Source organism: Heptranchias perlo, chromosome 26, assembly GCF_035084215.1.
Source record: "Heptranchias perlo isolate sHepPer1 chromosome 26, sHepPer1.hap1, whole genome shotgun sequence".
Taxonomy (NCBI): Eukaryota; Metazoa; Chordata; class Chondrichthyes; order Hexanchiformes; family Hexanchidae; genus Heptranchias; species Heptranchias perlo.
The window spans coordinates 39,358,115-39,383,585 of NC_090350.1; the positions used below are offsets into that span (position 1 = coordinate 39,358,115).

General features: G+C 46.6%; 1 protein-coding gene across 2 annotated transcripts in view; it reads left to right on the forward strand.

Annotated features, from left to right (window-relative positions):
- The window catches only part of LOC137342718 (transcription factor HIVEP3-like), a 382,091-nt gene that overhangs the window by 165,533 nt on the left and 191,087 nt on the right, over positions 1-25,471 (forward strand). For both annotated transcript variants that reach the window (XM_068006860.1, XM_068006859.1), the window contains exon 3: positions 14,834-14,926. The gene's annotated coding sequence lies outside the window, so the exon portion shown is untranslated. The remainder of the gene's footprint in view (positions 1-14,833; positions 14,927-25,471) is intronic.

Genomic DNA, 25,471 nt, shown 5'->3' on the forward strand with positions numbered 1-25,471 from the left:
GGGAAGGGAAGAAGCTGCCAAGTGGAGACTCTGAGCTTAAGGGAGCGAGAGAGGCGACATTGATGAGTATTTAACCCTGACCGCTCATGTGCAATTAGATTACAGCCCTTGTGTTGCTTCCTGTTATCTGCAGTTACTTATAATAACTGTTTAAATTTCAAGTTTTTGCCTCGGGGAGGTGGGTTTGCTTCAATCTGTACTTTTGTTTTGCTGCCGATAGTTGTTGGTGTACATACCAGCCTTGGCTATGCCCCAGGTCCTTGATTTTTGATGACGTTCACGCACGACAGGGACGTCACTACTGCAATGTTATATCGAAAAATAACCTGCAGTCAGTGACTGGGAAATTCTCCAGGCAACGCTTGTTGTAATCGATCAGCGGCAGCCCTGCAGAAATTAGCAGCAAGTGCTGCTGAAGTCTGTCTTCCTGCTGCTTTTGGTTGTGACCTGCAATTAAGACTGGGATGTACAGTAAGCCTAACCTCATACTGTTGCTTCCTATTAATCTTGGCGTGCTGCATTCTGTCCCTTCGTCTTTAGTTCCCAGTATTGTGCGAAAGCACATGATGGGGGAAAAGGTTGTGACGTCGTCAAGTAGGTAGCGTGTAGCAACAGCAAAGTGCTGATTCTACCTCTGATCCTCTCGGCTCTTAGAAAGAAAGAAAGAAAGTCTTGGATTTATGCAGCACCTTTCACAAACCTCAGGACGTCCCAAAGTGCTTTACAGCTAATGAAGTACTTTTGAAATGTAATCACTGTTGTAATGTCGGGAACACGACAGCCAATTTGCGCACAGCAAGCTCCCGCAAACAGCAATGAGATAATGACCGGATCATCTACCTTTTTAGTGATGTTGGATAAATATTGGCCAGGACATCAGGGAGGACTCCCCTGCTGTGCTCCGAATAGTGTCACGTCCATCTGAGAGGGCAGAGGGAGCCTCGGTTTAACGTCTCATCTGAAAGACGGCACCTCCAACGGTGCAGCACTCCCTCAGTACCGCACCGGGAGTGTCAGTCTGGATTTTGTGCTGGAGTCCCTGGTTTCCATTCCGCAGCTCCACACTGCAGTAAACTGAAAGAAGCAGTCGAACAGGCATTCAGCGCATTTGTGTGTTGGCGCTTCAGTGCGCTGCCCCGGCTTTATATTTGTGCCGGGGCGGGGGTGGGCGAATGGTCGAGAAAGCAGCCCAGTTTTGTTTCTCTTCTGTTCCCCTCCTGTCCTGAATGCGCTGCCTCTTTTCAGGTTTCCAAGTGTGCTGCACTCCCCCCCCACCACCCCCCCCTCCAACCTAAGCAGACACGAAGCTGGGCATTGAGTGCCATTGGGCTATTTGACAGCAGAGAGCATCACGACCAAACGCGCTGGTGCCCCCACCCGATACCCACACATGTAAAGTGTGCGGCATGAGTTACGGAGATCGATGAGCAGCAGGAACCCCGACTGGTTTTGGTTTCTTCTCCCCTTCTAAGTGTGGGGCGCTGAGCCGAACTGACCCCCCCCCCCCCCCGCCCCCTCTGTCGTCCAATTGTGTAATGTGCCGTGCAGTGGCCCTCGCGAGGTGCATTGTTGACAAACGGTCAAGCCGCTCATAATTATTACAAAAGAGAAGAAAGACTGACGAGACCCTGACTCTGTTGCTTTCGCGGTATATTTAATAAACTGACTGTAAGAAAAATCAGTCAGGGAAATCAATAATTTAGCAGCTGCTATATAAAGCAGCTGAAGTTCCCCAGAGGGGTTTCTGATGTTACAGACCATTGATAGTGCTGTTACCGAGAGCAAATTGAGATGCACTGTTAATAAAATTTAAAAGTGCGCTCACACACACACACACACACACACACACACACACACACTCATGTAAGTCGCTGTAAACAGTCACTGAGGGGGAGAAGCGTCTGATCTCACGACGGTAAATTAAGATGAAAGCCCCCTTGCTGCAAAATAAATCCGAGACGTTGAGGGCGTTGGACGGTCTGGTGACGGTGCGTGTCACTGCGCCGTGCCGCGGTTCTGCTTACGCGAATTCTCAATGGCGGCCAGAGCACCGGGGGACGAACGAGCAACAACAACTTGCATTTATGTAGCACCTTTAACGTAGTAAAACGTCCCCAAGTTGCATTTCCGGAGTGATTAGCAAACAAAATTGGACACCGAGCAACGTAAGACGATATGTTGACGGGTGTCCAAAAGCTTGGTCAAAGAGAGAGGTTTTAAAGAGCTGCTTAAAAGAGGAGAGAGAGATAGGCAGGGAATTCCAGAGCTTAGGGCCTAGGCAGGTGAAGGCCGCCAATGGAGGAGCGATTAAAATTGGAGATGCGCAAGAGGCCAGAATCGGAGGAGCGCAAAAATCTCCAAGCAAGGGCCAGGAGAAGAGAGGAAATCGGAGCAACACTAAGACTTCAGCCTATTGTGCGACGCAGGATCGTCTTCCGCCTAGATTGCCACGGTGACATCACGGCTAGGATGTAGCCGCCTGCGGCTCCGAGGGGGTCCGTTTGTTCTCGCGGCTGCCAGAGCTTCAGCCGGGTAAAGTTGGCACTGCCAACGGGGAGCCGTGCAGGTTGAGGAATTGGAGCTCTAGACTTTGAAACGCACAAATTTATTAATTTTTTTTTTAAAGTTGAGGGATAACTTCAAACAAAATGTACCGCCCCGCCACCACCCCCCCCCCTTAGACTTTCCCCATCCTCCTTTGCAGAGGAGATTTACTAGAATGGAACCAGGGATGACGGACTTCAGTTATGTGGAAAGACTGGAGAAGCTGAGGTTGTTCTCCTTAGAGCAGAGAAGGTTAAGAGCAGATTTAATAGAGGTGCTCAAAATCATGAAGGGTTTTGCTAGAGTAAATAAGAAGAAACTATTGCCACTGGCAGGAGGGTTGATAACCAGAGGACATGAATTTAAGTTAATTGGCCAAGGAACTGGGGGAGATGAGGAGAATTTTTTTTCCACAGCGAGTTGTTCTGATCTGGAATGCGCTGCCTGACAGGGCGGTGGGAGCAGATTCAATAATAACTTTCAAAAGGGAATTTGATGTTTATCTGAAAAGGAAAAATTTGCAGGGCTACGTGGAAAGAGCAGGGGGGAGTGGGACTAATTGAATAGCTCTTCCAAAGAACTGGCACAGGCACGATGGGCCGAATGGCCTCCTTCTTGGCTGTAATTCCATGATTAAGTTCTAAGTGAGGTTGAGCAAGTTGTAAAGATGTGTTAAATGCACGAGGTGCTTTGTTTATTGTTCAGTTTTTCTTTCAGAGTGAGTTGAAGATGTCAGCATTAGGTCTGAGTGAAGAGAATCTTTCCCAGGGATTTGAGGTTTGCGTCGGGCCTCTGACATTCGGGCCCCAATCACATCCAACAATCCTGATGGGAACGGGTGGTGGGGCAGGCGAGCGGGTGGAGAAATTAACAATAGGCTCGTCGGCAGGAAGTGAGAAGCCGGTCAGCCGTGGCTCAGTGGGGAGCATTCCCTCGCCTCTGAGCCAGAAGGTCGTGGATTCAAGCTCCACTCCAGAGACCTGAGCACAAAATCTAGGCTGACACTCCCAGTGCAGTACAGAGGGAGTGCTGCACTGTCGGAGGTGCCGTCTTTTGCATGAGATGTTAAACCGCGGCCCTGGCTCAGGCGGACATCAAAGTTCCCGTGGCACTATTTAGAAGAAGAGCAACGGAGTACTTCCTGGTGCCCTGGCCAATATTTATCTGTCAACCAGCATCACTAAAACATATTACCTGGTCCTTTATCTTATTGCTGTTTGTGTGAGCTTGCTGTACACAAAATGGCTGCCACAGCTCCCTACATTACAACAGTGACTACACTTCAAAAGTACTTCATTTGCTATAAAGCACTTTGGGACGTCCTGAGGCCGTGAAAGGCGCCATATAAATGCAAGTTATTTTTTCCTTTAATGCCTCCCGCCCACCTCATTTTCATAGCTGTGCCTTTTTGCGGAGTTTATTTTTTTTACAGTGGGTAAATTTATGAACTCTGCACCTTTTCTGTTCAATGTGTAGGTTTCTGATGCTTCCTCCCACCTGTATTGTGCACTGCTTGAATGCTCAAATATCAGCTCGAAGTTAACAATCTCACCTGTGAACGACCACCAGACTTTCTTTCTAATGACGGACGTGGTGATACTCTTTCAAACCAAGCCATGTGGAGTCTCGCCAGTCAATGGGTGGCAAAGTGCCTAGTCCAACATCAAGTTTTCTTTTCCGGGCAGTTCAACAGTTGATGCAAGTCATTCTATCTTTGTACATTTGTAAGGTGCCTTATCCCTGCCTCTCAGAAACATCCCAAAGCACTTCACATAGAATTACGTAGCTGAACGAGGTGGCCATTTTGCACAGCAATGTCCTCCAAACACCAATGAGATGAATCTGGGTTTTTTTTGGCGCTTGCTGAGAGCTTATTGGCAAAAATAAAAGCGCACGGAATTGGAGGTAACCTTGTGACATGGATTGGTTGGGAAGTAGGAGGCAGAGTTGGAATAAATGGAATGTACTCTGATTGGCGGGATGTGACAAGTGGTGTTCCCCAAGGATCTGTACTGGGGCCTCAGCTTTTCACCGTGTATATCAATGACTTGAATGAAGGAATTGTATGAAGAGAGTTGTATATCCAAGTTTGTTAAGTTAGGAGGCACAGTCAGGTGTGAGGATGGGATGTTGCAAAGGGACATGGACAGATGGCTATGGGAACTTGCACCAGAACTAGTGGGTAGGCCTTGGTTTAATGTCTCATCGGAAGGACGACACCTCCGACAATGTACCACTCCTTCACTACCACACTGCAATGTTGGCCTCGATTACGTGCTCAGCTCCTGGAGTGGGATTTGAATCCACAGCTTTCTGATTCGGAGGTGAGAGTGAAATGGAGGCAGAGTTTGATGCGTTTTGTGCACTTACCATAACCTGCCTCCTAAATGAAGATGCACTGTTTGCAAGCAAGAGCGCTGCTTATAATCTCGTAAAGTAAACTGAATATTCCACTTAGAACATCCTCTGTTCTCGAGAGCTTAAGTTGTGTCTAGACATTTTGTCATCTTTGCCAAGACTTGATCACAGCGTTACTTGTAAGGCCATTTAAAAACCAGTTCTGTGAGCTGACGAAGCCTTTGTGATTGTAAGAAAAGATAAAGTGCTCCCAGCAGCGAGCAGCGAAGACTCCCTTGACTAACAGTGATTGAAGATAAGAAGCTAATTTGTTTTTTAATCCCTACCTGGTCTCCCCAGTACCACCTGTGGCTGGCGGCCCGTACGATGGTTGGGTGCTGCTCTGTGCCTCTCATCAGGAAGAAGGTGTAAGGTGCCAAGGACAACTCCTGCCTTCGCTCCTGACAGCAAAGGCTTGTCGACGGAAACTGTGCAAAAGTGAATTATCGTACCTGTAGTGTTCCACACGACAATCAGGAATTGTTTCATGCAAAGTGAATTTTCTGTACCCTAAATTTTAAAAAAAACAGTTCGCAACTAAATAATTTTATGAATAAACACCAAATGATTCACTGACCATTCAGCGAGAATTTCTTGTTATTGTGATTACTGGTTAATTCAAGGTTGTAAAGCAGAGAATAGGAGTGTCTTTGAATGAATGATTGATATGCTGCTCGCCCACAATGAACGAACAATTGAAAAACATCTATGCTTCAGGGATTGAAATAAAAAAGCTGTGGTTTTTGTAACCGGCAGCCTCGCAGGAAAGGAGAATAGTTAAGTAGTTACAGTAGTTTTAGCTGGAAACATTTGACCTGCGTGGGATTTGAGCTAGAGTCTGGGAGACTGACTGTAATTTGGAACACATTTATATATAGATATATCTATACATATGTCGATAGATATATATATATATAGAGAGATTATCTATCTCTCCATATCGACCTCTCCATCTCTCTATAATAAATACTACTCAGTGCTAATTCATTAGAATCATTAGGAGGATTTGGGTTCAGCAAACAGTAGAAAAATCGGCCAGAGTCCCCACTCCTGACCATTATCAACTGACACCCGCTGGAAAGGGAGGTTGTGTAAATTGAGGGACTCCTATTTAGATGGTGCCTTTCACATACTCAGGATGTCCCAAACAGCTTCACAGCCAGTGCATTAGTTCTGAAGTGCAGTCACTGATGTTATGTAGGCAAATACAGCTGCCAAGTAGCACACAGAAAATGAGACATATGACTAGTTTATCTGTTTTGACCGTGTTGGTTGTGGGAGGAATGTTGGCCTGGACACGAGGAGAAAACTCCCCTGCGCTTCTTCAAAGAAATCTTTTGCGTCCACCTGAAAAGGCAGAATGGAGCCTCTGTTTAATGTCTCAGCTGAAAGACAGCACTCCCTCAGTACTGCACTGAAATGTCAGCCTAGATTATGTGCTCGAGTCCTGGAGTGGGGCTTGAACCCACAATCGTCTGACCCAGACGGGCGGGAGTGCTACCAACTGAGCCAAGCTGACACAATGGGTGACAGCAGGACTGGGATCAGCTGTGATACTTTCAGTGGTGGAATAGCCTAATGGCTTGGAGCATGAAAAATGACGATTGAAGAGAGGTACTTGCGAATGCTACTGGAGTGTACTCCCCGAAAGAGTGATGAAAATAATTAGTAAATGTGTGTAATAAAGAACAGAAATTGCTGGAAAACACTCAGCAGGTCAGGCAGCATCTGTGGAGAGAGAGAAACAGTTAATGTTTCAGGTCAGTGGCCTTTCATCAGAACTGGAAGATGTTGGAGAGATGGTAAATATAATTTGCAACTTGTTGTTTATTTGTGAAGGGTAGGGAAGGGTTAATGCCAATGCTAATCCTGTGAGCTCGAACACAGCGAGAAAGTGTGTCGATCTGTGAGGGTACAGCTGTTACATTTCTGCAGCTGGCTGCCTCTCTTGCACAGCTGACCGAAGGAAATAAGGAAATGAAACCACTGCTTTTCCACATCGTTTGCTGATGTGCTGTGAATCCGAACAACGTTCAGTGATTCCGTTCACTGAGGAAAGTGTACAAATCACTTTTATTTTCATGAGAATAATTTTCCAGGTTTTAACTTTTTTTTAAAACAAAAGCTCAGTGCTCCAGGGGTGACTTTCACTATATTTGTGATCAGATCCCTTCTTGTGGATGGGGAGTCCGAAGATGCAGGTTACCTTCAGTTAATGCGTACGTTGCTGAACGAATAGGTCGGGTGAGGACATATCTGTATCGGTGAACTGATAACGGACTCGGGGTGCAAGTGGGGGAGAACTGATGTGTCTACATGCGGTAAATTTTCACAAGGCCCTTTTCTCCCCCGCCTGTCTTTTTTGTTGTAGAAATTAAACTGTCGCAGATGTTTGGCGTGACATCAAAGGTGGCGAGGTAAAAATTTAGCATTTACCCTTGTGAAAACTACCCTTTTTATAGTGTGCACCTGTGTGTGTGTGTGTGTGTGTGTGTGTTAGAATATGCAAAGGGTCTAACGCCCCAGACGCCTGAAAAATGGCCCAACCCAATTTCTGGTCGGATGTTTTTCAGGTGTTCCTGGGGCACAGGATTTTGGGAAAATGGGCGCAACAAGGTCCAGTTTCTACCCCCCTATGTCTGCATGCACTTCCTGTGAACTTTTTTCATTGTAAACTTCTATGTCCTTGTTTATGATGGAAGCTTCCTATGTAAACTTGTCACACTGTAATTACACCCTCCTGCTAGTGGGGGCGCTGCAGCACCACGACTGGCGAGGGTGTAATTGCAGCGCGACAAATTTAGATCGGCAGTTACCATTGTAAACGTGGATATAGGAATTTATAATGGAAACATAAAAATGAGAACTGGGTGTACGACTTCAGAACAGGGACTAAATAACACCTGTGTACCTATTCGAATTATCCACTGGCCTCTAACCTGCCCTTATCCCGAAGACTACACTTGATCTTGACTCCCTGTGTGCAATGACATGGAAGATTGACTCACAACGTTAAAACTCTTAAAGCATTTACTTCCTGTCACATGTTCCGTGTCACACTTCTGATGTCACACTTTTCTGACTTACCGTAAGCAATGCCACGGGTGATCTGCTCTCAGTTTAAAATTTTTTAATTCTTTCACTAACTTAAACTTAGGTCCTCTCACTTTAATGTAAGCCAAGACAAGAGCAACAATCTGGGTTTATGCTGCCCGTACCATTTAATACCTTGAGGAGATCCATCCCTTAAATACCTTGAGGTTAATGCTGTGCTGTGTGATGTTCGTAACTGGTGTGTTGATGCACTTGGATGAAATTCCTCTGAAAATTATTTTAACGACATTTAAAAGAAACCTTTGTTAAGACATCAGAGGAATTTTATACATTTTGGCCCCAACCTGTTTATTATTAATATTGCACGGTGCACTTTCAGCCTCTTCTTTCTAGATTGCAGAGTTTATTTCATCGCTCCTCATAGCTCAGACCCTTTATGTAACTATAAGACAATTTTTCATGTTTTTGTCACAACGAAGTGTGAAGAAGTCAGGTCTTAATCTGGTGAGTGATGGCAGCTGTTGGTATAAGGTAAACTTGTGGCTTAATGCTTACCTTCCCATTATGGCAGTATCTTGTTTCTAGGTTTGGCAACTGTGCAATACAGCGTTTAGAGCCAGACAAGAGCGCCTGATGAGGTGATAAAAACAAATGCTACGTGCAGTATTCACATCTTAAAGGGGAAGGAAAGTGTACAGAGAGTATTTTTTGTTGCTTAAAGCAGTTCCTCAATGTCCAATAATAAACACGTGAGGATATGTGTATGCGTGAAATATAAAATCTCTTGCATCTGCATGCACTTCCTGTCAACCTTTTCCATTAGAAATTCCGATGTCCACATTTATAATGGAAAGTGCCTATGTAAACTTGTGATGCTGTAATTACACACTTCCCTCGTGGCGATGTTGCAGTGACACTACTGGCAGGAGTGTGTAATTACTCTAGAAACGTTTCAATATTTGCAGGGGTCCCTGAGAGTGTGTCAGTATTGGAAGGGGGTCTCTGGGAGTGTGTCAGTATTGGAAGGGGGTCTCTGGGAGTGTGTCAGTATTGGAAGGGGGTCTCTGGGAATGTGTCAGTATTGGAAGGGGGTCTCTGGGAATGTGTCAGTATTGGAAGGGGGTCCCTGAGAGTGTGTCAGTATTGGAAGGGGGTCTCTGGGAGTGTGTCAGTATTGGAAGGGGGTCTCCGGGAATGTGTCAGTATTGGAAGGGGGTCTCTGGGAATGTGTCAGTATTGGAAGGGGGTCTCTGGGAATGCGTCAGTATTGGAAGGGGGTCTCTGGGAATGTGTCAGTATTGGAAGGGGGTCTCTGGGAATGTGTCAGTATTGGAAGGGGGTCCCTGAGAGTGTGTCAGTATTGGAAGGGGGTCCCTGAGAGTGTGTCAGTATTGGAAGGGGGTCCCTGAGAGTGTGTCAGTATTGGAAGGGGGTCCCTGAGAATGTGTCAGTATTGGAAGGGGGTCCCTGAGAGTGTGCAAGTATTCGAAGGGGGTCCCTGGGAATGTGTCAGTATTGGAAGGGGGTCTCTGGGAATGTGTCAGTATTGGAAGGGGGTCCCTGGGAGTGTGTCAGTATTGGAAGGGGGTCTCTGGGAGTGTGTCAGTATTGGAAGGGGGTCTCTGCGAATGTGTCAGTATTGAAAGGGGGTCTCTGGGAGTGTGTCAGTATTGGAAGGGGGTCTCTGGGAGTGTGTAAGTATTTGCTAGGATTATGAGAGTATTTCATTGGGTCTTTGGGATTGTGTGGATGTTTTGTCACTGGGAGCATGCCAATATTTATAGAGAGTCCCCAATACTGAGAGGTTTGAAAACCACATTGTTATTTTTATGTAACTACTGCCTGAGATTCTTTTACAATTGGTTACCCAGTACTTCCGGAGGGACCTTTTGACTAAGGTGTAGCATTCCCATCAGAAGATGCAGGATTCGAACTCCACTTCAGACAAGCCCAGCGAGTGGATACTGGAGCACCGACACTGAGTTCCGGGATGACATCCAGCGGGGTACTCGCTGTGTCCGCTGGATGGCCCCCCCCCCCCCGTCATCATATGGGTTGTGGGAGCCCAGAAAACCCTCCTGCCCGACAGGACTAACCACCCTATTGGCTGATATAAAGATTGCCAAAGCCATGGAAGGAGCATTGACAGCCTGTCAGACTGCTAAACAACCAGCGAATCCTCCCACTGAAGAAAGAAAGAACTTGCATTTATATAGCGCCTTTCACGACCGCAGGACGTCCCAAAGTGCTTTATAGCCAATGAAGTTGGTTGAGAGATAAATAATGGCCAGGGCACGGAGCGAACTATTCGAAATAATGCCATGAGATCTTTTACGTCCTCCTGAGATAGTTTAATGTCTCGTCAGAAAGACGGCACCTCTGACAGTGCAGCACTCCGTCAGCACTGCACTGGAATGTCGGCATAGATTTCGTGCTCAAGTGCCTTCACACTATTCTCTGAGGGAAGAGTGCGCAGATACGAGAAACAGCAACCATCTCCTCAATCAGCAACACATCTTGTCCTGACTCCCCAGTACTGGTTCCTCTTCCTTGGTTTGATATTGTTTCCTGAAGTTTATGTCTCCTGCCTTCAGGAGTTGGTACTGCCCCACACAGCCTCATCGTAAGTCAACTTCAGTCGATGCCTTATGTGTATTTCTTAAGTTGTGTATGAGGGAGCTGACATTTAGATGTTCTGCTCACAGTACACAGATGGGGCTGAACTGCATCAGACATGTTACTGGTGTGAACGGCTTCCTTTTACCCGCTGTGTGCTGCTTGTGTCTTGCACCTTTGTCATTTCTCAGTAATCCATCAGATAGCCAGTCTTGAGCATGACTAATGCCGCTGTCCTGGCCCGATCATTAGTCACTTTGTCTGTGTTTGCCAACTTTACTTCACTATCTTAAATGATTCAGCCGCGATCAAATGTGTTCCACATTTAGAAGATTTGATTCAGTTTCATCTGAGATAAAAAAAAAAATCTTCCAACAAGGGTAGGTCAGTGTAAGACACAGAGGGGAAAGAATTGCTTAGTGTGCAGTTTGTAGGAATGTTGTAAATGTATTCGGCTGGAAGGACCCTCACACAGACCAGAGCAGTTGGCTTTTCCTTTTTCTTAAATTAATTTGAAGAAAAATTATGTTCTCCCTGAAAGCACTGATTCTTGCTCGGGCAATGTTCCTTGCACCTCGTTTCATTGTCTATTCTTCACGTCTGATCCCAGATAGTGCGTGTCACAGGCTATTCGACAGTGGAAAGGCGTCACTGAGTAGGAGCCCAATCTTCGTCCTCATTCAACATCCATACGTGGAGGTCAACCAACACCAATAAAACAGATGATCTGATCATTTATCTCATTGACACAACGAGCAATGGAAATCTGGAACTCTCTTCCCCCAAAGAGCTATTGAGGCTGGGGGTCAATTGAAAATTTCAAAACTGAGATTGATAGATTTTTGTTAGGCGAGGGTATTAAGGGTTACGGAACCAAGGCGGGTAGATGGAGTTAAGACACAGATCAACCATGATCTAATTGAATGGTGGAACAGGCTCGAGGGGCTGAATGCCCTCCTCCTATTCCTATAAGTACTTTTGAAGTGTAGTCATTGTTGTAATGTTGGAAATGTGGCAGCCAATTTACAGCAAGGTCCCACAAACAGCAATGTGATAATGACCATATCATCTGTTTTAATGATGTTGGTTGAGGGATAAATATTGGTCAGGACGAAAGGTATAACCGAGACAAAGTAGTGTAAAGCAATGGTCCTGTATATTGTATTTTGACACAAGTCTTGCCAAAGTTCTTGAAGCATTACAGTAACACACGAAAAAAGTTATCATAATTTATTTATGTAGTGTTCGTGTTTTGTTTCTTTAATTTCACTTCGTATGTTAGTGTGTGTGTGGCAGATTTCTGTAGTGGTTGAGATGTTCATTGATAACGGCAGTTTCATAGCAGTGTAGGTAGTTACTGCAAGGACGTCACAAAAGATAATTTTCCATCAAAAATAAGTTTACTTAAGACAAAATCATTCCCGGAGCCACACAGAAAGTAATCTTTACCTTTGCATGAGAAAAGTTTGCTAATGATAATATATCATTAATGAGGAGAAGGCTTGATTTTCCATCCATTGACTGGCAGAAAATCTAGCCCATAATTTGCCGAGAAAACACCAAATATTGAAAATCTAGTTGCAGCAGGTCTGTGAGCATCTGTATTGAGAAAGGACAGTTGAGAGCTTATTTTATAGCACAGAGTGTAGTAATTAGACCCAACAATGGAGGTACTGTGGAGTGTTTCTGGATGGGGGAATTGAGATGGGCTGACTGATCTTCCTTGTCCCTAAATAACCCATCACCCTGTGTTCACTATGCTCCCTGATCTACATTGGCTCCTGGTCTGGCAACGTCTTGATTTTAATATTCTCATCCTTGTGTTTAAATCCCACCACTGCCTCGCCCCCTCCCTAACTCTGTGACCTCCTCCAGCCCCACAACCCTCCGAGTTCTCTGCGTTCCTCCAATTCTGGCCTCTTGCGCAGCTGCGATTTTAATCGCTCCATCGTTGGCGGCCGTGCCTTCTACTGCCTAGGCCCTAAGCTCTGGAATTCCCTCCCTAAACCTCTTCACCTCTCTACGTCTCTCACCTCCTTTAAGACTCTGCTTAAAACCGACCTCTTTGACCAAGCTTTTGGTCACCTGTGCTGATATCGTTTTACGTAGCTCTGTGTCAAATTTTGTCTGATAATGCTCCTGTGAAGCGCCTTGGGATGTTTTTACTACGTTAAAGGAGCTATATAGATGCGAGTTGTTGTCGAACGTTCTAAGAGTTAACAAAAATGACCAGTTACAACCCGCCGTTACTTCTTGCAGGGGCTGTGACGTCAAAAGTGAGAGCGAGCACTGCTCTCGTCCACTTCCTCCCCTCAACCACTTCCTGGGGTTTTCTTTGTCATTGTGATGAAGGCTAAATATTGCACACGCTCGGGCTAAATTTAGATCCTCGCCCACTGACTTTGACTTGCGTGGGCTGCAGGGGTAGGGAGGTGAATGGGCGTCTTGAAATGCCATTTTTGGTTTCTCACTTCCACTTCCACTGTTTGACACGTCATAGGCAGATTGCCGACAGAACAGTTGAGCTATTTTCTTTCTCTCTTGTCTCCGTGAGACCCAGAACCAGTTGCGTTTCCGAACTGAGAAAGAGACAGGTAGCGAGAGAAAAAAAAGTAGAACAAGCCCTACGCACTTATTTTTAAATTCAGCCCCCCACCCCCCTCCCCCAAACAATGTTTTGAAGGCCATAGTTGTTGTGGACTAAATAAACATCCGTTCAGTGAGATGGTCGAGAAATATTGGGAGTGGTAATCGAGCATGTGGTACCATGGACGGACTACAATGGTTCATTTGATGAGTGACAAGACCATCACTGAGCTGTGACTTTGAGATCTGCTTCATGAATGAAGTGATCTTTGTATCCACAGGTATCACTGCCCCTGCTGTGTTCTCTTCTCTTTCTAATTCAACTTCCAATTGATTCCCTCTGCACCACCACCCTCCCCACTCTGCACAGTGCACAGATTGAGTGTTTCACGCTGCTGAGCTCTGCTTGTCACCCTCAGTTGATGTGAGTGACTGGCAGGAATGGGATGACAGAAGATGCAGGTTAGCAACATGTGTACATGGACCATCTGCTACTGAAATCTATTCTCCACCCCCTCAAAAAAAAACTATTCAAGTGTCTATTGAATGGTTAGTGTGAGGACCATAGAACTATAGACATTTATACTACAGAATGAAGTCATTTGGCCCACTGTTCTGGGCCAATACTAATCCCATCGTACTACTTTCTTCCCCTGTTATTGTTTATCTGGGACTACTATGGTCACACAAGTAGACTGTTTAGCTCTTACTTGGGCCTGAGGAAAATGTAACAATTGGATAACTGAAGGGCATTGCAGCTCTAATGGGTATTTGTAATTGTGTAATCACTCATTTCTCAGGACATGCTTAGTATGAGGCCTATTGCTAGTGTAGAAAGAGTCAATTGTAAACAATTTTACAACACCAAGTTATAGTCCAGCAATTGTCCAATTCTGGCCCCTTTGCGCATCGCTCCACCATTGGCGGCCATGCCTTCAGCTGCCTAGGCCCTAAGCTCTGGAATTCCCTCACTAAATCTCTCTACCTCTCTCTCCTCCTCCTTTTAGACTCTCCTTAAAACCTACCTCTTTGACCCAGTTTTTGGTCACCCGTCCTAATATCTCCTTATGTGGCTCGGTGCCAAACATTGTTTAATGATTACTACATTAAAGGTGCTATATGAATGCAAGTTGTTGTTATCCTCCTGCTGAATTCCTATTGGCAGTTGTCAGGTATTTACCTTAAAGGAGGTGGGAAAATGACGGAGAGTCAGCCTGACATTGCTGTTCTGTAACTGGTGTGAAGCAGCACTGGGGAAAGCCAGGGAGTGGGTCATCTGTGGTCCCAACCCTTGGTCACACAGTCTGTGCCTGATGTGGGGAGACCAACAGGAATTCATAGACAATAGAGGGAAGACAATTGTGTCATCATACGTCAGCAATGGGATGAAATTAATCGTGACGATATTTGTAGCGAGCATGTTGCAATAACGCAGAGAGGAGTTTGACACAGACTTAGTGAGTGATTTGTTACAGCTCCTGCGGGAAGCAATTTCACCCCTTCCTCCGTTCAGTGTTGGTAGCAGAATCAGAAAAGAACGTTTGTGATTTTGCTACAAATGGCAAAATGGAGGCAGTCTTCTTCCGGCATTGACGATGCCAAACATTTAATTGCTATTTTTGTTTTATATCTGCAGTTAAAGCAACGAAACTGAATTGGAAGTGTCAAGAAATCCACTCTGGGTGAATGAAGGGAATGGATCTGTGCTAATTACAGCAAAAACCAAAAGGTAAATTTGATAATTTGATCTGGTTTGGTATTTGGATGATGAATATTTATCTACTACAGCTGCCATCCTGTGTTGTTGGCCTTGTTACCTCTTTGAATATGTTGTATTGCTTTTATATTGGCCCCAGTCCATCGCTGGGTGTATGGTCAAACATCATTTGGTTCTTGTCCACCACACAGTACTTTTTTTCTCTTGAACTTTGCTTTGGTTTACGCACGCGCTCGCATATACATACACGGGCTCGCGTACATACACCCGCATATACACACACGCATCGTATACCGGCTCAAAGTTCCCCTCCCAACGCAGCCGGCCGCTCGTGATCCCAGCCGCCAGACCCAAGACAGCTGCACCATCTGTGACATTTAGCGGGTGCTCTGATCACCAGCACAGCGTCACGTTTAAACAGGTGGGGGCTCTCTGTCGGTTTTTAATTGGGGCATCTCCGCTCAGCTCACCCTGAAGAAAACTGCCGATGAGATCGCTGCAGGTGCTGACTGTAGCTGGGGAGGGGGGGGCCGGGATTGTTGCTGTAGCTGGGGGGGGTGAGGGGGGAGGGATTGTTGTTGGGTGTGGGGGGGTGCGGGATTGTTGCTGTAGCTGGGGGGGGGGTGAGGGGGGCGGGATTGTTGTTGGGGGTGGGGAGGAGGCGGGATTGCTGTTGTAGCTGGGGGGGGTGGGGGGGCGGGATTGTTGGGTGTTGGGGGGGGGGCGGGATTGTTGGGTGTTGGGGGGGGGGCGGGATTGTTGGGTGTTGGGGGGGGGCGGGATTGTTGCTGTAGCTGGGGGGGTTGTTGTAGCTGGGGGGGTGGGATTGTTGCTGTAGCTGGGGGGGCGGTGCTGGGATTGTTGCTGTAGCTGAGGGGGGGGGTGGGATTGTTGTTGTAGCTGGGGGGGGGGGTGGGATTGTTGTTGTAGCTGGGGGGGCGGTGGGATTGTTGTTGGTGGCTCATTTTTTGGAAGGCTGTTTGGTATTTGCTGACCGGAGTTGAGGGAGGATTCCTGGGGGAGGTTTGAGCTGATCGATGAGCTACTCCAACGGAGGGGAATCCTGATTAGCTCTGGATAATTGTGACTCTGTTGTGTGTAAAAGCTCTTTGATGCTGACACTGTTTGTACATTTATTGATACAGTTCAATTTGAGATGAGAGAAGAACTTGGTTAATATTTCTTAACATATGTTTCAATTTCCTCTCATTTGGGAGGATTTCATATGACAGATATTTGAGCTTCTGTATGATCAAGTTAGACTCTCGATTATAGCCAATACTGCACAAGTGACTGATTGATTATTACACTGGGTTCCCTGGGAGTTGGTGGGACTATAATCGTAGCTGCCACCCTGTTACAATTCAGGCACTCTCCAGATACTTGTGCCCAATACAAAGGAAAGCTTCCACACATCAGCCCCTGCTCCCTAGGACCTAAAAGGTGATCTGGAGCTGGGGCTCTTTTCTCAAGAGAAGAGAAGGCTGAGAGGATACCTGAGCGAGGTCTTTAAAATTATGAAGGGGTTTGACAGGATAGACGCAGAGAAGATGTTTCCGCTTGTGGGTGGTGGGAGAGGGAGGGAGGGAGGGAGGGAGGAGTCCAAAAATAGGGGCCGTAAATATAAGATAGTCACTAATAAATCCAATAAGGAATTCAGGAGAAACTTCTTTCCTTAAAGAGTGGTGAGAATGTGGAACTCGCCAATGCAAGGAGTAATTGAGGTGAATAGTATAGATGCATTTAAGGGGAAGCTAGATAAGTACATGAGGGAGAAAGGAATAGAGAGATTTGCTGATAGGGTGAAATGAAGTAGGGTGGGAGGAGGCTCACGTGGAGCATAAACACCGCACAGACCAGTTGGGCTGAATGGCCTGTTTCTGTGATGTAAATTCTATGTAATTCGATATGCTTTCCAGTAATCTTAGAGGTAGCCTGCACGGGGGTGAACAATAAACCCCATAGCTGATGAGCTTCCTGAACACGTGTGAGCTGCGTCGCATTCTCCCATTCTCTTTGGCAGGTAGACAGACCATTAGCACTCTGCCAGATCTCTCAGGCTAAAAACTACGAACTGGATTTATTAAGAAATAAAATTGCACAGAACCAACGACAAACACCACAGATTCCAATTGATTATGGAATCATAGAATGATACAGCACAGAAGGAGATCATTCGGCCCATTGTGCTTGTGCTGGCTCTTTGAAAGAGCTATCCAATTAGTCACATTCCCCTGCTCTTTCCCCATGGCTCTGCAAATTTTTTCCCCTCAAGTATTTATCCAATTCCTTTTTGATAGTTACTATTGAATCGGCTTCCACCGCCCTTTCAGGCAATGCATTCCAAATCTTTTCTTCCTCATGTCGTCTCTGGTTCTTTTGCCAATCACCTTAAATCTGTGTCCTCTGGTTACTGACCCTCGGCTACTGGAAACAGTTTCTCCTTATTCACCCTGTCAAAGCCGTTCCTGATTTTGAACATCTCTATTAAATCTCCCCTTAGCCTTCTCTGCTCTAAGGAGAACAATCCCAGGTTTTCTTATGGCTCCTCGTAACTGAAGTCCTGCATCCCTGGTACCATTATAGTAAATCCTCTCTGCGCCCTCTCTCAGGCCTTGACATCCTTCCTACATAAGAATGTAAGAACATTAGAAATAGGAGTAAGCCATACGGCCCCTCGAGCCTGCTCCGCCGTTCAATAAGATCATGGCTGATCTTCGACCTCAACTCCACTCTCCCGTCCGATCCCCTTCCCAATGTGTGATGCCTAGAATTGGACACAATAATCCAGCTGGGCCTCACCATTTCTTCAAATAGAAAAGAGATGACAATAGAATTTCTCTACCCACTGCTAACAGTTCAATGAACCTCGCCCGACGGGAATAATTGAATTGCATCCTCCGCACATGTTGGAGTCCTCTATAGCGTGGGCTCGAGAACTACGGCAACCTCAATCTCAATCCTGTACCCTAAACATGTAGTTGTGATTTGCATAAATGTTTCAGGTGGATCACCACTGACCCACTTTACTGAAATACTCATGTATAGCAGGCACTCTATAATAATGAAATAATCTGCCCACAGATGACAAAAATCTCTCCCACTTTATTTCTAGGAGCTCTGAACGCTACGTGTTATCCGTGTCTGCTTGCATAATTCTTTTTCTGTGCAAGAAACTAAAATGCACATGTGGGGGCGACATTATTATAACTAAGTGTGTGGGAGCAGATACGCTGAAATTTATGAATAAACGGCTACAGCTCTTGTAGCGCTCAGCTTCCGAGCAACATCCTCCCTCACCTGTGTCTCCATTCAGAGCCTGATGCCACTTGGGTGGTGCTCATCTCAACGCAGAGCTTTCCCCATAAACGAAAGGTGCTTTCGTACGTCCTTTTCTTTTGCCCATTCCAGTCTGGGGAGAATGGCCGCTGCCCTGTACACCTCCCCCCGCCCCCCCACATTAACCCCCACTTTCACCCATTTATGCTGCTACTTTCTTTTAGCCTCTACGTAGGGAGAGTTAGTTACACAAATATCCAATATGAAGGAAAGCTTCCACAAACCAGCCCATGGATTCTCCTTATTGCTGTGCCTGTTATACTGAGTGACAGGTGATCGGGAGCTGGGGTACTAAACCTGTGTCCTCTGGTTACCGACCTTCTTGTCAGTGGAAAAAGTTTCTCCTTATTGACTGTATCAAAACCCTTCATAATTTTGAACACCTCTATTAAATCTCCCCTTAACTTTCTCTGCTCCATGGAGAGTAACTCCAGCTTCTCTAGTCTCTCCACTGTTGACCAGGGCACCAGGAGAACTCCGCTTGCTGCTCCTTCGAAAAGTGTCAAGGGCTTTTAACGTCAAGCTAAACAGGCGAATAAGGCCTCCCCGGAAGGGTGCCACCTCCTACAGGGCAGCACACCCTCAGTACTGCACTGGAGCGTCAGCCTAGATTATACGCTCAAGTCTCTGGCGTGGAGCTCAAGCCCACAATCGTCTGATCGAGAGGTGAGAGTGCTATCCACTGAGCCAAGCTGTCACAGTAGAGCTGATTTTGCAAGGCCATGCCGGTAGGGTTGCCAACTCTGGTTGGACGTATTCCTGGTGGTTTCATCAGACGACCTCCTGCCTCCAACCGCCCCACCCGGTCAAACAGCCTATTTTCCCCCCCTCATCTCCAATATTTTTATAACTAATGAACAGAAGTTTTCAAAAAAAATTTTGAAGAAACACGCACATGCAATTTTCCTCCCTGGGTATTGCGCGCATCAGCGGCCAGGTGATTAATCTTTCATTCCTGGAGACTCCAGAACAATCCTGGAGCGTTGGCAACACCTACCTGCTGGTAGTCGGGTCCTTGGAGCCAATGGGAACAGGTTGGAAAATCAGGTGCCAACTCGCGTGTCTCTGCAGTAATTGTATCAATTAAATATGCGATTAAAACCAAGAATAACTGAGATTAAAATTTTTAATCGCAATTAATTTTTTGATCGCTTGACAGCCCTATATTTAATACTTTTCACACTTTGAAATCTGAAGTCTCAGAGGATGTGTATGAGACACAAGTTTATATATATATATATATTTTGGAAAAAATATAAAACACACATACGTATACACACGCATTTGTGTACAAAGAAAGAAAGACTTGCATTTATATGGTGCCTTTCACGGCCTCAGGATGTCTCAAAACGCTTTACAGCCAATGAAACACTTTTGAAGTGTAGTCACTCTTGTAATGTAGGAAATGCGGCAGCCAATTTACGCACAGCAAGCTCCCACAAACAGCAATGAGGTAATGACCAGATAATTTTTTTTAGGGATGTTGATTGAGGGATAAATATTGGCCAGGACACTGGGGAGAACTCCCCTGCTCTATGGTATATCATATATAGTGCATGCGTGTATACACACACACACACCATGGTGTTGCTCATGCTGAGTCAGATTACATACTGTTTTATAACGACAGGTGTGTTATCAACATAATGTGACAGGGAAGGTATTACAGGAAGTAAGTGGCACTTACAGGGACAGAACACTATACTCAAATCTTCTAATATATTATGAATAGAAATTTATGTTTTAACAAAAAAGGAAGTTGTTCCCACACCTTGGCCTCATCAGGCCAGGAACTCACACCGGCCTCTGCACCTTTTAAGTTTAACTGTTAGATTGTGGATGTCGTGCCCAGGAGGGAGTGGTTTCTTTCACCCTCAGATGCAGTCCTGCCTTTGTGTAATCCCAGCAGGCTGGCACATCGAGGGAGCCTGTAAATCAGGACGTGCAATGACATCTGACAGTGTCCGATAAGGAGAATGGAGACTCCCAACAAAAGCTCGCTACAGATTATCTTTAGATGACATATGATGACAGAAAAGACATTTACAACCACTTTGTACGTGGAAACAGTCTGCGATGGTCCAAGGATGTTTGTGCTTTGAATGCCCCTTATTTACACGGCAGATGAAATTTAATGCAGAGATGTGTGAAGTGATGCATTTTGGAAGGAAAAATGAGGAGAGGCAATATAAACTAAATGGTACAATTTTAAAGGGGGTGCAAGAAAGGGGGTGCACTTACACAAATCTTTGAAGGTGGCAGGACAGGTTGATCAGGCTGTTAATAAAGCATATGGGATCCTTGGGCTTATTAATAGAGGCATAGAGTACAAAAGCGAGGAAGTTATGGTAAACCTTTTATAATCACTGGTTAGACCTCAGCTGGAATATTGTGTCCAAAGGGATGTCGAGGCTTTGGAGAGGGTGCAAAGGAGATTTACGAGAATAGTACCAGGGATGAGGGATTTCAGTTAGTGGAGACACTTGAGAAGCTGGGATTGTGCTCCTTAAAGCAGAGAAGGTTACAGGGAGATTTAATAGAGGTGTTCAAAATTATGAAGGGTTTTGATAGAGTAAATAAGGAGAAACCGTTTCCAGTGGCAGGAGGGTTGGTAACCAGAGGACACAGATTTAAGATAATTGGCAAAAAAAAGCCAGGGTGGAGATGAGAAATTTTTTTTACTCAGCGCGTTGTTATGATCTGGAATGCACTGTCTGAAAGGGCAGAGGAAGCAGATTCAATAGTAACTTTCAAAAGGGGAATTGGATCAATACAACTGAAAAAGGAAAAATTTGCAGGGCTACAGGGAAGGAGCAGGGGAGTGGGACTAATTGGAAAGCTATTTCAGAGAGCCGGCACAGGCATGGTGGACTGAATGGCCTCCTTTCTGCACTGTAAGATTCTATGATTCACATTGCTCGCTACTTCTGCCCACGCTGTTGGCTCGTGTGAGGGAGCTGAATGTCTGGCCCAGCTGAGGAGAGATTTACATGGTGGTGGGGCTGACTGTTTACATCCACGTGCCGCATTCTGATCCCGTTGGGATGCGAGGCGGGTGGCCTGTGTCTGTAACACCTCACACCTAGTGCGGTGATACCTTTGACAATGCACTGATAGTGATCGGGGTCCCCTCGATAAAATAAACAGGGTGTTAACAGTCTTCGTTACAGAGGATGGCAGAAAAAAGAAAGGTAGGAACCAAGGCTGGAACTTGCTGAAAAATCCGTTTGTTTATAATTTTCCGCCAGTTTAAAATGAATTGCTCACTGAGGTGAATATTGAAGTCGCTGTCTTGAGTTTTAATTTGGAACTTGAGGCCCGTTTACTTCCCCAGCCGTTTCCAGCCCCGTTCGCCATGGTCGCCTGACCTTGGGTTGATCGATCTCGTCTGATAATCAAGCGCAGCTCACCCGTTCCGCACGTGCACTGGGGACTGAGTCCAGGCAGCCCGAGGCCAGCTGCCTTCGCAGCTCCTCCACCAGTGTCATGAATGGGTACCACAAAATCTGAAGACTGCTGCAAAAAGCAGACGGTTGGCACTTATTGCTCTACTAGTTGTCAGCCGTGGCTCGTTCGGTAGCACTGAGTCAGAAGGTCATGGGCTCGAGTCCCTCTCCAGAGACCTGAGCAGGTAATCCAGGCTGACGCTCCCAGTGCAGTGTTGAGGGAATGCTGCGCTGTCGGAGGTGCCGTCTTTCGGATGAGAGGTTAAACCGTCTGCCCTCTCAGGTGGACGTAAAATGACCCCGTGGCGCTATTTCAAAGAAGGGGAGGGGAGTTCTCTACGGTGTCCTGACCAATATTTATCCCTCAACTGACATCACTAAAACACAGATTATCTGGTCACTGCTGTTTGTGGGAGCTTGCTGTGCGCAAATTGGCTGCCACATTTCCTACATTACAACAGTGACCACACTTCAAAAGCACATCACTGGCTGTAAAGCGCTTTGGGATGTCCTGAGGTTGTGAAAGGTGCGATAGAAATGCAAGTTCTTTCTTTCCTTACGATAAACCTGTCCATTTTGTTCGTGAGCAGTGCCGTGGGAGATTAACACGATGAATTGCAGAAAGTGCAGGTCTAGTCCTGTACATTTTAACTAACTCTAATCTAGTTTCAAAGAAAACACGGGCAGAAAGGCATTGCTAAAATCTCAATGATTTTCTCCAAGGCTGGGATTTTTTGATGTGCGCACTCCCATGCCAGCTAAAACCACCGAGGTTTCACCAACATCTGTTTTCCATATATATATATATATATCTTTTTTTTAAAACCAAAGTATAATTACTGGATTGTGAAAAGGCCAGGAAACTGTTTACTTGGACAAAGCCTTTCCGAGTTCCAGGAAAACCGATAACTTAATCGTGTCCTACAGTGTTGGTCAAACTGGCATTTCACCATCAGAAACGCTGTCAAAAATAAAGGAGTTATCAAATGTATTCTGATTAAATTTAATATCCCTTTTGGATTTTTTTTCCCTCCCTGTTGCTTGTTCAATCAAAATGCATTTTGGTTTAACTGGTCAGTTCGGGTACAATGCAATGGGAAGAATTAACTGTGAGGAGTTGCTGAGTCCAGTCGAGTGTGTGGAACTGATCAGCTCACTCATTCTGTCAGCTTCAGTAGCTGCCAAGTCACTGGTCGCTTCAGTGACTCCTCACTTATGCTGTCAAGCACAACAACTTCCCTCACTCTGTCTCGGTCACTCCCCGCTCCCCCGCTCTGTCTCGGTCACTCCCCGCTCTGTCTCGGTCACTCCCCGCTCTGTCTCGGCCGCTCCCCCGCTCTGTCTCGGTCACTCCCCGCTCCCCCGCTCTGTCTCGGTCGCTCCCCGCTCCCCCGCTCTCCCGCTCTGTCTCGGTCGCTCCCCGCTCCCCCGCTCTGTCTCGGTCGCTCCCCGCTCCCCCGCTCTGTCTCGGTCGCTCCCCGCTCACCCGCTCTGTCTCGGTCGCTCCCCCGCTCTGTCTCGGTCGCTCCCCCGCTCTGTCTCGGTCGCTCCCCGCTCCCCCGCTCTGTCTCGGTCGCTCCCCGCTCCCCCGCTCTGTCTCGGTCGCTCCCCGCTCCCCCGCTCTGTCTCGGTCGCTCCCCCGCTCTGTCTCGGTCGCTCCCCGCTCACCCGCTCTGTCTCGGTCGCTCCCCGCTCCCCCGCTCTGTCTCGGTCGCTCCCCGCTCCCCCGCTCTGTCTCGGTCGCTCCCCGCTCGCCCGCTCTGTCTCGGTCGCTCCCCGCTCGCCCGCTCTGTCTCGGTCGCTCCCCGCTCCCCCGCTCTGTCTCGGTCGCTCCCCCGCTCTGTCTCGGTCGCTCCCCCGCTCTGTCTCGGTCGCTCCCCCGCTCTGTCTCGGTTGCTCCCCCGCTCTGTCTCGGTCGCTCCCCGCTCACACTATCGGCCGACTATATTAAAACAAAAATATTCACAGTTCTTCCTGATACTCTTCAAACATTGTGCCTCAAGTAGATCGCCTCTAGCATGATACTCCTTTACCAGACATTTATTTGGCACCTCTGAGTGAGATTGCCAATACATCTCAAATCGCGGGCAGTTTGTTTCATGGTGCCAGGCCACTGTGAACTGGATCGATGCTCAGCTTAAGTGCATTCCATTTAAGATCCCTGCAGTCGGCAGTGACGGCAAACTTTTATCCTTGTGGCCCCAGTTGGATTTGAACCCAGGTGTCGGGAGTGAAATGCCAGCCTGCCAACCCGCTGCGCCACTCAGTCCCCACGAAATCGCACCATCTTTAAAAACGGCCAAGTGCCAATTTGAAGTAAGCACTGTTCCCTAGATTGCTTGTGCTCACTGTGGCCGTAGTTGCCGTTCATTCTGCGGGTTGCGATTGAAGTGCTGGGCAGTAGGTACGAGCTCCCTCTGTGGCTCAGCTGGTCAAGGCCGTGCGGAGCTGAGTAAAGATCTGGCTCGGTCCCCGGTCACGGGCCGGGATGGCAATAGAGGCACTGCATGCGGCCTCAATGCACGATGCCGGGCTTCCTGCTCCTGATTGCTGTCTGTGGACCCTTTGGCTGGACATGCAGGTGTGTGTGTGGATGTTGGAAGAGGACAGGATCACGTTTGTTTGTGAGTCATAGTAGACTAGCACAGGAGCACTCTCTGCCAAGACTCACACACCAACAACGGCCTCTTGGGTGAGGTACTGGAGAGAAACAGTGGCCCGAGAACCGTCCCTTAGCAAGTGTCGGTACCATAAGATAGAAGGATGGGAGGAACTGATCTTGGTATCGTGTGCCGTACTATAAAGATCATAGAATCATAGAATGATACAGCACAAAAGGAGGCCCTTCGGCCCATCGTGCCTGTGCCGGCTCTTTGAAAGAGCTGTCCAATTAGTCCCACTACCCTTGCTCTTTCCCTATAGCCCTGCAAATTTTTCCCCTTCAAGTATTTATCCTGTTCCCTTTTGAAAGTTACTATTGAACCTGCCTCCACCGCCCTTTCAGGCAGAGCATTCCAGATCAGAACAACTCGATGCTTTAAAAAAAAAATTCTCCTCATCCTCCCCCCCCCCCCCCGCTCTGGATCTTTTGCCAGGAGTGTCGGTTTATTCAAGAGTTAAACTCTCAACCTTTCACTGCAGCTCGTTGCCTGACTGTGTCACTGAACAGAAGCAATGATCACAGAGCTTCACCACTAAACAGAAGAATCACACGATCTGGCCTTCTGAAGCACTGAAGCATTAACTGTTTGCTGTCAAACCCACGCAGCAAATAATTAGCGTGTCGGGATTGTGTCTTTGATTTACCCTGGGGTGGAATTCCCCACCCTCCCATTTTCGTTGTGTGGGAGGATAATTCCACTCTGAACATTTTCAAGTGGAGTACAGGAAAGTGTAAAACAATTCACGTTGAGTTTTTAAAAAAAAAAAATTAAAGGAAAGAAACCCAATGGGAACTATGAAAAAAATAAATTGGTGGAAGAACTTTTAAAAAATAATCTAAATAAGGAAAAGAATAACGAGACAGGAAGAAAAATGTGTTTCATGCTAAACTGCAGCATAGAGAACATTCTGGAAATGTTTTAAACGAGAATGTGCATGCGGGCTTGAATGCCCAGCTGTGAGTCAGTTGTATTCAGTTTGCTTTGCATGTTGATGGTTAAAGGATCTTCCATAGCTCTCCCCTCTTTAACTTCTACCCCAATCCGTGCTGTTCAGTGGACCTGAAGTTCAGATAATTTGCTTGAGCTGTTTGGTCATTGAGAAACCTGGG